Source organism: Cibotium barometz, chromosome 17 (assembly GCF_041138505.1).
Source record: "Cibotium barometz isolate CiBa-2024 chromosome 17, ASM4113850v1, whole genome shotgun sequence".
Lineage (NCBI taxonomy): Eukaryota > Viridiplantae > Streptophyta > Polypodiopsida > Cyatheales > Cibotiaceae > Cibotium > Cibotium barometz.
Window position 1 is genome coordinate 43,091,794 of NC_141062.1, and position 16,087 is coordinate 43,107,880.

The window sequence follows — 16,087 nt, forward strand, 5'->3', positions numbered from 1 at the left end:
CTTGATTAGAATCCTTCATTTGGCACAATATGGTTTTGTCCCTAGAAGACAAATCACAGACAATATTTGCAATGTATATGTGGGGATAGAATATGTGAAATACACAAAGCAGGACCTATTGTTACTACAAGTTGATGTGGCCAAAGCTTTTGATACTATTCACTAGGATTATATTGTTGCGGGGTAATGACAGAACTTGGATTTGGAGAAAAAATGTGTAATGTCATTTATTGGCTATATAAAGACGGCACGACAAGATGTATTTTGGGAAAAGGATTGTCCTCTCCCTAACAGTTGGGAAAATCAGTTAGGCAGGGATGTCCCTTGAGTGCCTTGTTATATGCGATAGCGACTCATCCATTGTTACTTTATATGGATAAACTCATTGACAATGGACATCTACATGGGTTGCAATTACCACATGGTCGTGGTTTGGTTGCTCAAGCACCTTTTTCCCAAAAAAATAACCAGAATGATCTATGTATACTTATGTAGGCTATGGAGTTATTTGGTGAGGCTGCAGGGCCGTTTAGAAATAAAAATTGTTGACTTTAAAGGAAGAAGACTCGAACAATATTTTATGGCCTAGGAAAATCATCTCACCTACTGAAACTGTTAGACATTTGGGATATCCATTGGGTTGGAATGTCTCTCTCACCGGGATACACACTTTTTTCGTATAAACCAGTTTTCTAAGGAGCTCTAGTATGGGTCCTCTCAGGACTCGCCATTGTACAATGCATATTCCTTCGTGGGTTTTCACCTCGCATTGAGGTTTCCCACTACTAATATATCATTACTAAAAAAAAGTGTGTATACAGGTGGTAATAGAAAAAGAAAAAGTGTGTATGTCAGACACCTTCTCCACCATTGGTACACACTTTTTTTATATAGTGAAACCACTGATTTTAATTAACTTAATGTATAACTGCTACCATCCATTGTGGATGGAAGCTAGAACTAGTGGGAAAACACTTCTAAGATATGCAGAGAAATGTCTCTTATATGATAGGCATCATATAAAGAGGTATGCAAAGAATTCTTGAAAAATGCATATGTATCTAAGGGGGCATGCATGAAGGTCTGATGATTCCTATCATGCCAGATAGTCTAGAAGGTAGTAAATATGACAAATAAAGGGGCATATGCGTGTAGCGATGAGGGGAACTTGCCAAAGAGCCAAAATTGCTTCACGAAACGTTTCGACGGGAAACGAATCTGCAGGCATGCCGACAATACCGCAATGAATTGCCTGGTAATCGAACACTGCCATAATAGGTGTGAAACAGTCTCAGTGCAGCAGGAGCAACGCACACAGTGCGATGATGCAATACATCGTTTTGCCAATGTCATCCCCACCGGTAACACCCCGAGCAGACATCTCCACATGAATTTTTTTTGCTTCAAAGGAAGACCATTCTTCCATTTACAACATAGGCACTGAGTCCACCATCTGAGAGGTTTATCAAGTCTTCAAAGCTGATTGGTATGTTGCTTTATCCAGGGTGAGGGAATCAATAGCCTATAGACCTTTGCTGCTGTTATTTCCTTCATAGGAATGGCAGTGTAACCAGTCTCTTGCCGATCTAGTTTCCAATCATCGAGACAATTCTACATCTCTAGCATGGGGGCACGCAGGAAGGGTTGAATCAACTCTCGCAGGCTATGCCAAATTGGCGTGGAGTGCATACCCAAAGTTCAAACCATAGCGCCTATTAGCCAACGGAAAAGAAATAAAAGAACCATCAGGCTGTATAACATCTTGCACATGTTTGACTCCTTTACAGGCAAGAAAGTATGGTTTTTTGGGTTCAGCCACTGCAAGGGGCGTTTGAAACATACGGCTCCAATGCACACTTTCCAACGCCATGCTGTTGCCCTCCTGAAGAGGTCTCCCCGACCAACACATATATTGCAGGATCTCTTGCTAGTCTGTGATCAGACGTTTGGAAAAAGGGCTGCCAGGAATTGTACCTTTGAAGCAACCCGTGATAAATTCCCATATAGTGGTTTCCCAATCGCCAAATGCGTCAGTCTGCACCTTGGTGCACATTTCAGCCAACATTTTCGTTCATGGTTGCATTTGGGCTTCAAAAGTATGAAGGATGGTAGCTTTCCTCGCAATCAGGTGATAGTGAATGTTCAGGATGTTGAGTCCTCCATGCATTTTAGGAGAGCATACTAGCTCAAATTTCAGAAGGCGGAGCACTTTTTTATCAGTGTGGGTTTTCCATAGACATTCCGTAGCTTGTGACATAAAAGCATCTAAATCCTTTTTGTTCCATGCTATAAGTGGTAAGTAAAACTGTATGTATGCCATAATGATCAATTGAACAATTCTCAGGCGGACATGCAAAGGCCATGTTGAGAGCTTCCAATAATCTAGATTCTATTGTATGTAATGCATCACCCATGGGTTTCATCTTTGAGCGAAACAGACCAGCCTATGGGATAGCCCAAGTGTCGCATGATTTGTCCTGGAGGCACAATATTCCTTGGCCACAAAATGTCATGCCAATCCTTATCATTCAAAGGCAAGTGCTTTGACTTGTAAAAATTAATTTGCAGCCCAGCAGCTAGCTAATCCATACAAATCCAAAGCATCCATAATGGATTGCAGGTCCGACCGAGTATTGTGAGGGAAGAAAAAAGAGTCATCTGCATACACTTGAGCGACAAAATGCTTTCCATCCAGTAGCTGCAGCCCATTCTAACTCCTCTCCATCCTATCTCCTCCTCTATCTCCTCTGTATTCGTGGCATAATGTGAGGTGTCTGGTGGAAAGTAATACACAGCAATGTGCATAGTCCTGGCCTCTGTTGGATATGATAATTCAACTAAGAAGATTGATCAAAACATACTCAAGGTGGATCAAAGCTTGTACAAAACATCATGAATATGAGGGACAAAAACTGGTATATGCAGAAAATTGCTTTGAGATCAACACAAGTAGACACTAATTATGATTAGGCATGAACCAAACTTACATAATCACTTGATCACGACTTGTACCTTATTTAGAGACTCCTCTACCCTATTTTTAGTTGCATGAGTTGCATGAACTATATGCACCAACCATTTGTAGGCTTTACACACCAACCACTAGCCTAACAACCACACATTAAATTGGACTAAGGAGTTGGGATTACATTTATCCAACAATCCCCCCTTAAGACCAACTTCTTACAAGAACATGAACCAAGTCTAACATACCTCCTTGACACAATGAGTAAGAGTCCCCCCTTAACAACAACATAGGGTGGTGTACTTTCCTCTACAACTCGTCAAGTTGGAACAACATAAGTCTTGACTCAATCACATACATGACATAATCTAAAAAGCATACTCATCATCTACATCTTTTATACTAAGACTAGAACAAAGATTTATTTCTTCCTGTTGATTGACTTCTTCAACCACATGTGCCTTTGCTAGCTTTTGATCTTTTTGGTAGCACTTTGAGGATGGATGATTCGTCTTTCCTTGTCGTACCAGCTATTATGTGGGATAGTCTCTCGTGGTGATGTAGGGGTGGCTATGGAGTGCGGGAAGGCGGCTGCAGTGGACGTATGGAGGGTGGCTGAGAGGTGTGTCGTAACTTCATCAAGTGGGATGTGGGGGTCGTGGTTGAAGAAGATGCAGTAGACGTGATTTGAATAGATGGAAGAGGTCTCTCTGGTGAAGTGGTATCTCGGGCGGTAGCATAAACATAGCTATCTCACTGGGGTGATACAAAACTGTCCATGGAAACTCATCATGGAATACTAAGAACATAGAAACATAGCTATCTCACTGGGGTGATACAAAACTGTCCATGGAATACTAAGAACATAGAAACATGAGAGCAGCATCAGCTCCGAGTAGATGGTATACCTCTCTCCAAAATATCAAGCATGGGGCTAATGAGTATGGCTGAGAGGTCTCCCTCAGCTATGTCACGTGGAAAGGTAGCACGATGGTGGTGGAGCATGTCCTGGATCTGGAGCTGATGAGGTGATGGCCGATTGGGGGGCCGGGGGTGTCGGGCAAGTTGGAGTGCGGAGGCTCGGTCCGTGGTAACTCCTCTCGGACGAGGTAGTTCCGGAGCAACTCGTAGAGGGTCCACAAGATTCACTATATCGGTGTCCTCCACCTCCTGGGTCCGGAAGAAACTGGTGATGGTTGGCTGGCGAGGGAGGGGGCGGGGTGGTTGGGGCCGAAGCTCTCTCAAGAAGGTGTCCTTGTGTTTGCGGAGCTCAAGCAGGAAGCGGCCTAGGCAACGTTGGTCCTGGAAGTTAGGGGTCCTCGAGAGTGGACCAAATCCCTCATGAAATAGACAGTGAAACCTCTTGTGAATCTCATAGTATACTGGGGAGGGGCATATGTAATGCTCCTACGTCTCAACCTCTGTGTGGCATAGTCGGCAGATCCTCTCCTCTCTGGGTCTTCGTATGAGCTTCCCGGCTCTAAAGATGCGCTCACCTCTACCTGTCTCCACTTTGTGGCGGTGGGATGAAACCCGTATCTGGCCAATCGCAATCCGCATGGCATGGGACATGTGAACACTCAAGCAGCCCGGCTGCTTGATGAATCCATCCTCAGTGAGTGTAAGGAAGTGATCTTTGTAGAAGTGCATCTTCTTGGGGAGCTGCGAAGGTGTGATCCATGTGCAATGGGTGTAGAGGCTGAGAAGATCTAACCGGATAACCTGGTTCGTATCCTTGTGAGAGAGCCGGAGAAAAGAGGAGTCCAAATTGTACTGAAGGGGGGGTAGGCGGTCCATGCGAAGCCCATATACTGAGAACCAAGTGGAAACTAGTGCTGCATTCTCCGTGTCACTCTGGCATGTACTGCGCGAAGCATGGTGAAGCGTGGGCCACTGAAAGTGACACGAAGGTAGACATAGAATGAGACAATCTCCAGAGGATACCCTCTATATGTGAAGCTCAATCTGGATGTGAAGGGGCAAGAAGTATTGAAGATCATTACCTTGGTTTTTCCAAGGTGAAGCCCCTTAGCTGAGTCTGAGAGGAGGACGATGTCATCTGCATAAAGTAGTATGGGGATCAATATGGGTGCTAGTGTGGGACCAGCCCCGCCTAATCCGTAAATGAAGCTGGAGATCTCATCAATGTAGGGGCCGAAAAGAGAGAGAGAGAGAGAAAAAGAGAGAGAGAGAGAAATGAAATGATATATTAATGTCTCTAAGAGGCCATAATGGCCTATGAGACCAAAACTGAGAGTACATCTGAAGTTGGTGTCTCATCAAAGAGGACAACTAAATGAGACTAAAAAGTACAATAAACTGATTGTCCTACAGCTATAAGAATAGAACTGTAAGACTCCGAGATGATACTGAGTAGAAAATACTGGAAAATACTGAAAAATGTATATCAGGTAAATCCATGTATGCTGATCAGTTGAAGTGTTGCCCTCTCCTTAGATCAAGTATCTTTGCCATGGGGCTGTCTAGAATGGAGAGGTCGTAGAAGAGAGGTAGGCGCCTCCGATGATGGCTTTGATCTGGTGATGGTTGATGCCATGGTCGGGATCCTGGTGGGCGTGGCCGACGAGCACGACATAAGATAACTGCTTTATCAGTGGTTACTCCTTGGGAGCGTGGTCGGTGCCCTGATGGCTCAGTGGAGGAGGTATCAGGAGGTGTGTGGGCTGGGTTGCTGGTGTTGGTGCCGAAGAAATCTGTCAGGGTCCTCTGTCTAGGTACGTCATGGCTCGGCCTCTTGTCTGCCAAGAGGGTCTCTCTGTGTCTCCTGAGTTCAAGTAGAAACAATCCGCTGAGGCATCTCTGATCCTCAAACTCCATGACCCTGTGTAACGACCCAAAACCCTCTCAGAAGATGTGATGATATCTCCCTCGGATCTCATAATAGACTGTACATCGGCAAGTGTAGTGTTCCTCTGTCTCTCTCTACCTCCTGGTAGCATAGCTGACAAATGCGGTCATCCAAGATCTGATGCACATATCGCACTGTCTCAATCCGCAGTTGGTGTGATGAGGTCCAGATCTGTCCAATGGCACAACGTATCCCATGTGATAGGTGTACATCCATGTACGCCGGGCGGGTGATAAAATCATCTGGTGAGAGGTGTAGAAAATGGCTCTTGTAATGAGCCATTTTCGTGCCTAAGGGCTCAAGGGGGCTAGTCCATGTCCTCTCTGTGTCCATGATTACGTGGTTTTGCTCTGAGTGGGTGAGATCCAAAAATGGACAATCGAGACTGTACTGAAAGGGTGTAGTGCCTCTATCCGCAAACCATGTAGGTCAAACCATGATCTCATCTGAGCATACCAGCAATGAGTATCTCCATCCTTTGCCAACTGTGTGGATGAGGTCAATGCCAATCGGGAGTACCTCTGCTGAGGGAGCTCCCATAGCTGCTGTAAAAAGGTAACTGCCTGGAATAGGGCCTCGGTTACTACTAGTGGGGCACCCAGCTCAGCTCGAACAATCTCATGTGGTACTGCTAATTTGCTCCGAATCATGCGGGCAATCATCATAATGAGTGGTCTCTCCATTTGCCTCCATCCCTCATTTGTCCCTCTCTGAGATCTGTGATGTATACTGGACCCCCAAATTGGAGTTCCGGACAGGAGGGTCGGTGTGACAAGCGTAGTTTCATGCATGTATTGTGATGCGCACAGTAGAGTTCTTGCTTGCGGTGATAGAGGAGAGCGGTTTCAGATTTCTCGCTCAGTACGATAGGGCTGCCCATTAGCCCCTTTATTATATATCATAGTTGTAGAGGCCATGAGCATCTTTCTCCGCTCCACTGCTGGTATTTCAGGATTGAGGTTGCCTCTTCGTGGTCATGAGGAGTTGGTTGACTCTGAGTTAGCTGATGACACAGCCCTGTTTTTGGAGGCTTCACATATATGCTTATGTTCCTTCCGGGTAGCACTAGAGGAGTTCTGTTTGGCAGTACGGGCACTCATTAATTGGCACAAATCTGTTGGCTTTTGGGTTAGTGATTCACCGAGAGTTGATTGGGGTGCAGAGCTTGGTTTTACTTGGATCAACAGAGGATGTACTGCTAGATATTTTGGAGAGCTAATTGATCGGAGGCTATTGAGGGTGTCCAGATTTTTGGGTCTCAATGCATTAGTACTATATGGGGTGATATCATCCACACTCTTATGGCTACTTGGGCTCGCATTGGGCATTCTCGTTCTGCGCAGGCAGAGCGTGTGATATTTATGCAGGAATGGGACCATGGCATTTTCTTTTCCTCTAGTACCACAGGTCTTACATGGCATCATGATGCTCCTTAGTGGTTGAAATCACCTTACATATTGGGGTGATTCTATTCTCTTCCGGCTTATAGCTGTGATTGTTGTATGCTTTTCTCATACTTAATAGAAGTCTCTTTCTGAAAAAAAAAAAAAGTGATTTGCATTTCTGTGATGTCTTTTTCGCGGTCAGCCATACATGTCTTCAAAGTGCCTTCATACGATGCAATTGTTGTGCCAATCTCTCGGTGCATGTCATTCTTCCATTTCTGCGTCTCTTTTTTCATTTCCATGTGCATCAAGGCTTGGGCTAATTCCATCTCAACCCATACTTGGGCTTGCATTTCTCCCTTCAATTGGACATATATCTCTTCCTTCAACGTTTGGTATATCACTTTCCTTTGGGCATGCATCTGGTTGGTCCATTCCTTTTCAAGCTCCCGTCGCATGGTGTTCATCTCTGTCCTTATGTGAAGCTGTATCTCCTCATAAAGGGCCTCATCTTGTCGGGCCATCTTCATAATCCTTCGTGAGCCAGGGGACATGATTCCTTCCCTTAGTCTTCTGCGGTAGGCATTTGGTGCCTTCGTGGGTGTCTCGCCATCTTGTTCCCCCTCTAGGGGTTGAGACATGTTTTCCCCTACTAGATGCTGCCTTGGGGGCCTAAGCAAGGGTGGGTGGGAAAAAGGTGGGCAGAGCAGAGCAGCGAGGTGGCCTGCGCACAGGGCAACGAGGCAGCCTACAGAGGTGCGCACGGAGGCGGGCAGAGGCGTGCAGGTGGGTGCGCATAGAGCAGAGGTGCACAGGTCATCTCAGCAGGCGCACTTCTCAGCGAGCGCACAGGGCAACGAGGCAGCCTACAACGGCGGGCGACCAGCGCACAGGGCAGTGAGGCAGCCTACAGAGGTGGGCACAGAGGCGGTCAGAGGCGTGCACGTGCATGGAGCAGAGAGGCGGGCAGAGCAGAGCAACGAGGTGGCCTGCGCACAGGGGAGTGAGGCAGCCTACAGAGGTGCGCATAGAGCAGAGGCGCATAGGTCATCTCAGCAGGCGCATTGCTCAGCGAGCGCACAGGTCATCTCAGTAGGCGCGCGCACAGGGCAGCGAGGCAGCCTACAGCGGTGGGCGACCTGTGCACAAGGCAGCGAGGTAGCCTGCAGAGGTGCGCACAGAGGCGGGTAGAGGCGTGCAGGTGGGTGGAGCAGAGAGGCGGGCATAGCAGAGCAGCGAGGTGGCTTGCGCACAGGGCAGCGAGGCAGCCTACGGAGGTGCGCACGGAGGCGGGCAGAGAGAGAGAGAGAGAGAGAGAGAGAGAGAGAGAGAGAGAGAGAGAGAGAGAGAGAGAGAGAGAGAGAGAGAGAGAGAGAGAGAGAGAGAGAGAGAGAGAGAGAGAGAGAGAGAGAGAGAGAGAGAGAGAGAAATGAAATGAAATGAAATGATATATTAACGTCTTCAAAAGGCCAAAATGACCTATGAGACCAAAAAGGTTACAACAATTGGTGGATCTGATACAATGTCTGTGTAAGGAAAGCTAAAAACAACTAAACAATTAACTGAAACTGAAACAACTATGAGGAAAAATACGGTACCAGGAGCTCCTAATGGATAACATCTGGGAGGAAAACTCCAGCAACAAAGGTAAGCATCATACACATCACTATCCAAAGATGTCTCTCATCGGTCGATGGCGGATATCCTCAATGTCCTCCATGGTGAGTACTCTGACTGGACGTCTCCCATGCCGTGCTAGTATGGTCCTGATCCTCTGTTGTAGTCTCCGCTGGTGTCGAGATGGGCCTCTCATCTTGGGGCGCCTGGACCGCCCCACCTCTATAGCCCGATCAATCAGTGTACCTCTGGTGCGGCTGTACTCTGGGGCTAGCTGCAATGCCTGCTGACCTGACTGCTCAATCTCTGGTCGAAAGAAGTCTGTAATCTGCCTCTGTAGGTGTCTCTCCCTCTCTGATCCCCTCCCTCTCAGGAGACCCTCTCTATGTCTACGCAGCTCCAGCAAGTACAATCCGAGGCATCTCTGATCCTGGTATCTCATGACTCTAGAAAGTGGTCCAAAGCCCTCTCTGAACAGGCAGTGAAAACGGCCTCGTATCTCATAATATACTGGACAGTGACATATGTAATGTAACTCTGTCTCTGGCTCCATCTGGCACAGCTGACAAATCCTGGCCTCAGCTGGTACTCCTCTGAATCTGCCAGTCTCAATCTCTAGCTGGTGTGAGGATGTGCGCATCTGACCAATAGCACACCGTACTCCATGAGAAAGATGAGTATCCATGTAGCTGGGTCTAATCACAAACCCATCCTCCGTGAGCTGGAGAAGATGATCTCTATAGAAAGCCATCTTCGTACCAAGCTCGTGTGTCGGCTGTATCCATGTCCTCCTAGTGTCCAGCTGAGTCAAGTCTTGCCTGATAAGTCTGGTAATCTCTGCCCGTGTGAGAGAGAGGGAGGGTGCATCTAGGGAGTACTGAAATGGAGGTAGCTTGTCCATACTAAAGCCATGCAGTTGGAACCAAGCTGTCATCTGTGCATACCAACATGATCCGTCTCCCTGTGATACCAACTGTCGTGAAGACTCCAGGGCTAAGCGAGCATATCTGTCTCTAGGGAGAGCCCAAGTGCTATGTATAAAGGAGACTGATCGAGTGAGTGCCTCTACTACCAATGGGGGGGCAGCCATCTCTGCACGGATAATATCATGTGGTACGGAGGCCTTGGCCCTAATCATCCGGGAAATCATAGAAACCAAGGACCTCTCCATACGTCTCCATCCATCAGTGCTACCAGCTCGGCTGTGGTGATCCACTGAGGGTCCCCATATCTCCACTCCATACAGCATGGCTGAAGTGACCAAAGTGTCAAAGAGCCAGAGCTTTGTTCGAGGTTCCTGAAACTGAACCTGCGAACACATCCTCTCTAGTCTCCCCAATGCTGCATAAGCTCTGGTCAATCTGGTCTCCGCTGCTCTCCTCAAGGAAAATAGTGGGCCACTAAAAACCACACCAAGGTAAGTATATGCATCTGTATACTCCACTGTCTCCTGACCATATGTAAAGGTGGGCATTGATCTCCTAACCCACTGTGCTGTGGTGTTAAACACCATCACCTTGGTTTTACCAAGGTTAACAGACAATCCACTGTCCTCTGCAAACATGTGCAATGCATCCAAATGACGCTGCATCCCCTCTGGAGAATCTGAGATCAGCACAATATCATCAGCATACAATAACAGCGGAATCCATGTCCCTGCTAGCTGTGCTCCTCTGTCACCCTCCCGCTCTACATAGTCCGAAACCTCATCCACATACATCCCAAATAAGGTGGGGGAAAGGGGGCAGCCCTGTTTCACCCCAATAGTGGAGTGAACCATCTGAGAGAGAGAGAGAGAGAGAGAGAGAGAGAGAGAGAGAGAGAGAGAGAGAGAGAGAGAGTTAGGGTTTAGGATATATATATTTATTTTAACGTCTATGGAAGACCCCAAGGGCCTATGAGACCAAAAGTAATACAATGGTACCATGGATATATTGAGCCATGGAAAACTGAAAGAAAAAGTTACAATGGTACCATGGATATACTGAGCCATGGAAAATTGAAAGAAAAAGTAAAATGAAAAGATCTGACAGTGCATGTGATCAACACATGATCCTGTGTAGAGTAAGATATGCTATGATGAGCTAATGATGATACCTGCCTTGGCCAGAACCGATCTGATGGTGGAGTGAATGTCAGGCCTCTGTGATGGGAGCGTGTCATGTCAGCGGAGAGCCTCATCAATCTGTTTCTGTGTGGTGGAGGGTCCTGATGCTCTGGGTCGGCGGGGACGTCTGGCTCGCAGAATGGATCGAGCTCTCTCGCTAAGAACTCATCTGGGGCGTGGGACGGGAGCATGGGTACGGGTTGTGGGCTCTGATGTTGTAGTAGAGGAACTCTTGTGGCTAGTGGATTCCAATGTGGATGTGTGTACCACAAAGAAATCTGTGATCGCTCTCTGTGAGGTGTCCTGAGGGAGAAGGTGCTGTCTTTCAGCATGCTACCTCAACACTACATCCCTGTGTCGTTTGAGCTGCATCAAGTACATGCCCAAGCACCTCTGATCCTCAAACTGTATCACCCGTGTGAGTGGTCCGAATCCCTCTCGGAAGAGGCATTGGAATATCCCCCGTTCTCATAGTAAGTCGGGCAACTGAACATATAATGGGCCTCATCCTCTAGTGCTCCTGTGATGCATACTGTGCATGTCCTCTCCTCATGTGGGATATTCTCAGCTCTACTAGTCTTTATTCTGAGGCGGTGGGAGGATAGCCTGAGCTGGCCGATTGGGATGCGCATAGCATGTGACATGTGTATCTGTATGTATCTCGGGATCTCAAAGAATCCATCCTCGGAGAGCCTCAAGGAGTGCTCTCGATCTCACACTTCTTACCTATCTCTGACGGAGACACCCATGTCTAGTGTATGTGTAGCTTGAGTAGATCTAACCAGATGATCCGGTTGATCACCTGTCGTGAGAGATCAAGGTAGGGGGAATCCAAGCTATATTAAAACGGGGAAAGACGGTCCATGTGCATGAAACCACTCAACTACCTCCGAGTACCATGCATGTGTCGGTAATGGTGGTGGCCATGTCGTTGAGAGAGAGAGAAATGAAATGTTATATTAACGTCTTCAATCAAAAGGCCAAAGAGACCTATGAGACCAAACTTACAACCATGTGACATCTGATACACTGTCTGGAAAAGAAAAGAAAGAACTGAAGGTAAGTATCTAGCCCTACAATACATCAGTAGGGAGCATCCGGAAGCAGTAACTAGGGAGAGTGGGAAGCTAATGCTACTAGTCAAAATGGGGTACATGAGTACATGGATCATGAATACATGAATATGGGGGAGTACAAAAGTGACAGTGAGTACAACAGTATATGGCTGGAGTGGTAATCATCCTAGGAGCTCTAGCATGAGTCTCTACCAGATGGCCTCGATATCTGCCATAGTGAGATGCTTGGTTGGACGAGCCCGATGCCTCGCAATGATGCTTTGAATCCTCCGGTGTAGGCACCATCTCCGATGTGAGGATCCGTGAACCCTCGGGTGTCTCGACCTGCCCAAGTGGATAGCTCTCTCAACTAGAGTCCCACAGGGTGCCTGCTCTGTTGGGTTGTCGGCTGTGTCCCTCCCGAGTAGTCCCTCTAAAGAAGTCAGTAATCTGTCTCTGTGTGGACTCCCTGCTAGTAGGGCGTCTGCTCCTGATAATGGACTCTCTGAGCCTGCGGATCACAATAGTCCATGACTCTAGCTAGAGGTCCAGATCCCTCTCTGAAAAGGCAATGTTAGTGCCCTTGAATCTCATAATATGCTGTGCGGCGACAGATGTAGTGCTCCTCCGTCTCTGGCTCTATCCAACAAATCTGACAAATCTTGTCCCCTGGAGGTATGCCTCTAAATCTGCTTGTCTCTATCTCTAACTGATGTGAAGAGGTGCGGATCTGCCCAATGGCGCACCTCAATCCATGAGACAGATGGGTATCCATGTAGCTCGGTCTAAGTATAAAGCCATCCTCAGTGGTGCGGAGAAGATGGCCTCTATAGAAAGCCATCTTCGTTCCCCAACTCCTGTGAGGGCTCTAGCCATGTCCTCCTATTGTCCAAATGAGGTCCTGTCTGATGACTCCACTAATCTCAGAATGTGTCAAGGTGAGAGAGGGTGCCTCCAGAGAGTACTGCAAGGGTGGAAGTCTGTCTAAACTGAACCCATGGTACCAACATGAAGTGTCTCCCTCCATGGCTAGCTGATGAGAGTACTCTAATGCAAGTCGTGCATACCGGTATCAGGGAAGCTCCCAGGTGCTATGAATGAAGCACACTGATCTGGCAAGAGCCTCTACTATGATCGGTGGTCCTCCTCCCATGTGCTCTGCCCTCCTCAATGATAGCCCTGAGGGTAAAGATATGATCCAAAGTAGAGAATCTCCTCCTAAAACCGGCCTGTCCCTGAGCTCGGACCCCTTGTCTCCCTGCCCATCTGCTCAACTCATGCTCAAGAGTAGAGGCATATAGCTTGGCCAGCAAGTGACCAATCATAATGGTGCGGTAGTTAGTCGGCAAGCTCGGATCTCCAGACTTGAGTACCGGCACAATCGTGGAAGTACTCCAAGTCCCGGGAAACCCCTCACACATGGCTCTATTAAACATGAGAGCTAGCAAGTCTGCAATCATATCTCTAGCATGTATGAAATGCTCGGCTACAATGCCCTCATGATCCTGTGCCCTCCCTGTATGCAATCTGTTGATGGTCCTCCTCACCATCTCTGCTGTGAAGAAGGTAGAAGTGGGTGGAGAGAGAGAAATGAAATGATATATTAACGTCTTCAAAAGGCCAAAATGACCTATGAGACCAAAAAGGTTACAACAATTGGTGGATCTGATACAATGTCTGTGTAAGGAAAGCTAAAAACAACTAAACAACTAACTGAAACTGAAACAACTATGAGGAAAAGTACGGTACCAGGAGCTCCTAATGGATAACATCTGGGAAGAAAACTCCAGCAACAAAGGTAAGCATAATACACATCACTATCCAAAGATGTCTCTCATCGGTCGATGGCAGATATCCTCAATGTCCTCCATGGTGAGTACTCTGACTGGACGTCCTTGGAGAGAGAGAGAAAGAAAGAAAGAAAGAAAGAAAACTATATTAACGTCCTTTAGAGGCCACATCTGACCTATAGGACTAATCAGATACATCCATGTGAGTACATTCCACTTCGGGGGCAACAAAATGAAAATAGAGCTAAAACTAAAAATAGTTCAAATTCCCTACATGACCGTAGGAGAATCCTAGATAACATGAAGGATTTCTCTAGCAGCTACTCTTCATTACTACCATGTTTGGTTGTCCTGAAATCTGCAATAACAGCTCTACCTCTACGGTAGACTGCCCATTTTCCTTGTTTCCTTGCTTCGTATACTTTATTGAGTTCTTGTTTCTTGTTTTTTAGTTGTGTGGCTGTGAGTTCATCCGCCATCCACACCTTCGTTCCCTTAAGTGACCTTGTTTGCTTCATGACTTTAATTTTGTCTTTCATATCTGCGTACCTCAAAACCACATGTTTTCCTTTGAAAGGGATAGCTCTGCACAGCTTTCTTTGTAGAATCTCGCATTCCGGGACATAAGTATCATTCGCAATCTCCTCGTCCTCCAATACCTCCACCTGTTCCCAACCCTCTGACAAACCACCCACCCTAATTTCTTTTGCAATCCATTGCTGCTCGTTCTCTTCATTAATCTGTGATATTACTTCTTTAATGAGAATTTCTTTAGGTTGTGGATCAAGTAAATTTACCTGTGTGATTTCCTCCCTGTTTTCTTTTTCGTGTTGTTGTTCCTTAATCTGTTTCTCCAGGGTTGAAAGATGTTGTTTTGTCTGATGTAGTTCATTTTGCAAGGCTGAATTTGTTTGCTAAAGATGTTGAATCATGCTCAGGAGGTACCGCTCCCATGGTGATGGTTTTTCATTGGGTTTGGTAGGAGGGGAGATAAGGGTTTCGGAGAAGGTTTTCTTGCTGGCCATGTCAAACTGCTGGACTGTTTGAGAGGTTGCTCTTCACGAACCCCACCCCCATGAGGTGCAAGCCCTTACCTGCTTGGAGGTGGGTTACAACCCTACCCTACAACTAGGGTGAGCAGGTGGGCAATAGGTGCAGAGGTCCGTATGTGAGTAGCAGGAGAGATGGGCAACGGGAAAGAGAAAGAGAGAGAGGGAGAGTTATGTTGCTGCCTTGGGGCCCGAACTGAGCAGGGGCGGGCGCAGAGGTTTGCGAAGGAGGCGAACTGGAGAGAGAAGAGAAGCGAGGGGCTGGCGGGTGGGAAAGGGACGCGAACTGAGCAGGGGCGAGAGAAGAGAGGCAGGCGCAGAGGTATGCGAAGGAGGCGAACTGGAGAGAGAAGAGAAGCGAGGGGCTGGCGGGTGGGAAAGGGACGCGAACTGAGCAGGGGCGAGAGAAGAGAGGCGAGGGCCTGGCGGGAGGCAGGCGCAGAGGTATGCGAAGGAGGCGAACTGGAGAGAGAGAGAGAGAGAGAGAGAGAGAGAGAGAGAGAGAGAGAGAGAGAGAGAGAGAGAGAGAGAGAGACCTGCTGGCATGTGCGATTGCTGTGTGATTGCTGCCTGACTGCATCTGTAATCTCCAGCATCACTCGCCTTTCGATTCTCTTCTCTGTTCATACCCTACTAAGTGTGTGTGTGTCTCTGTGAGAGAGAGAGAGAGAGAGAGAGAGAGAGAGAGAGAGAGAATGGCGGGAATCGGAGAGCTGAATCCTGAAGTGAAGGGAGGAGCTGTCTTTAGGGTTTTGTCTTCAGTAGAGCTGCTGTTTTAGGGTTTCGAACAGATTTGGGCTGCTGTTTTAGGGTTTCCTGTACATGTTTTAGGGTTTCGTCTTCAGTAGAGCTGCTGTTTTAGGGTTTCGAACAGATTTGGGCTGCTGTTTTAGGGTTTCCTCTTTGAAACCTGATGTTTTAGGGTTTTGAACGTAGATTTTGCTGCTGTTTTACAGTTTACAGCAGTCGTTTTGGGGTTTCCTTTTGCTGTTATAGGGTTTTCAGGCTCTGCTCTTAGGGTTTCCAGCTGCTGATTTAGGGTTTGGAGCTGCTGAATTAGGGTTTGCAGGTGCTGAATTAGGGTTTTCAGGTGCTGAATTAGGGTTTGAGAGAACGGGTTTTCTTTGCTTTCGTACATGGATTTGGATGACCGCCGCGCTGCTGTTGGTGGCATGGCTGCCAATAGCCTTAACATGGATCTTATTGAGGAGATGATCGAGAAGGATGTGGGTTATGCTTCAGATGCCTCG

At 47.3% G+C, this 16,087-nt stretch overlaps 1 protein-coding gene across 4 annotated transcripts in view; it reads left to right on the forward strand.

Annotated features, from left to right (window-relative positions):
• Nucleotides 1-16,087, forward strand: part of LOC147630030 (kinesin-like protein KIN-14C) — a 170,614-nt gene that overhangs the window by 56,032 nt on the left and 98,495 nt on the right. The gene's annotated exons all lie outside the window — the stretch shown is intronic.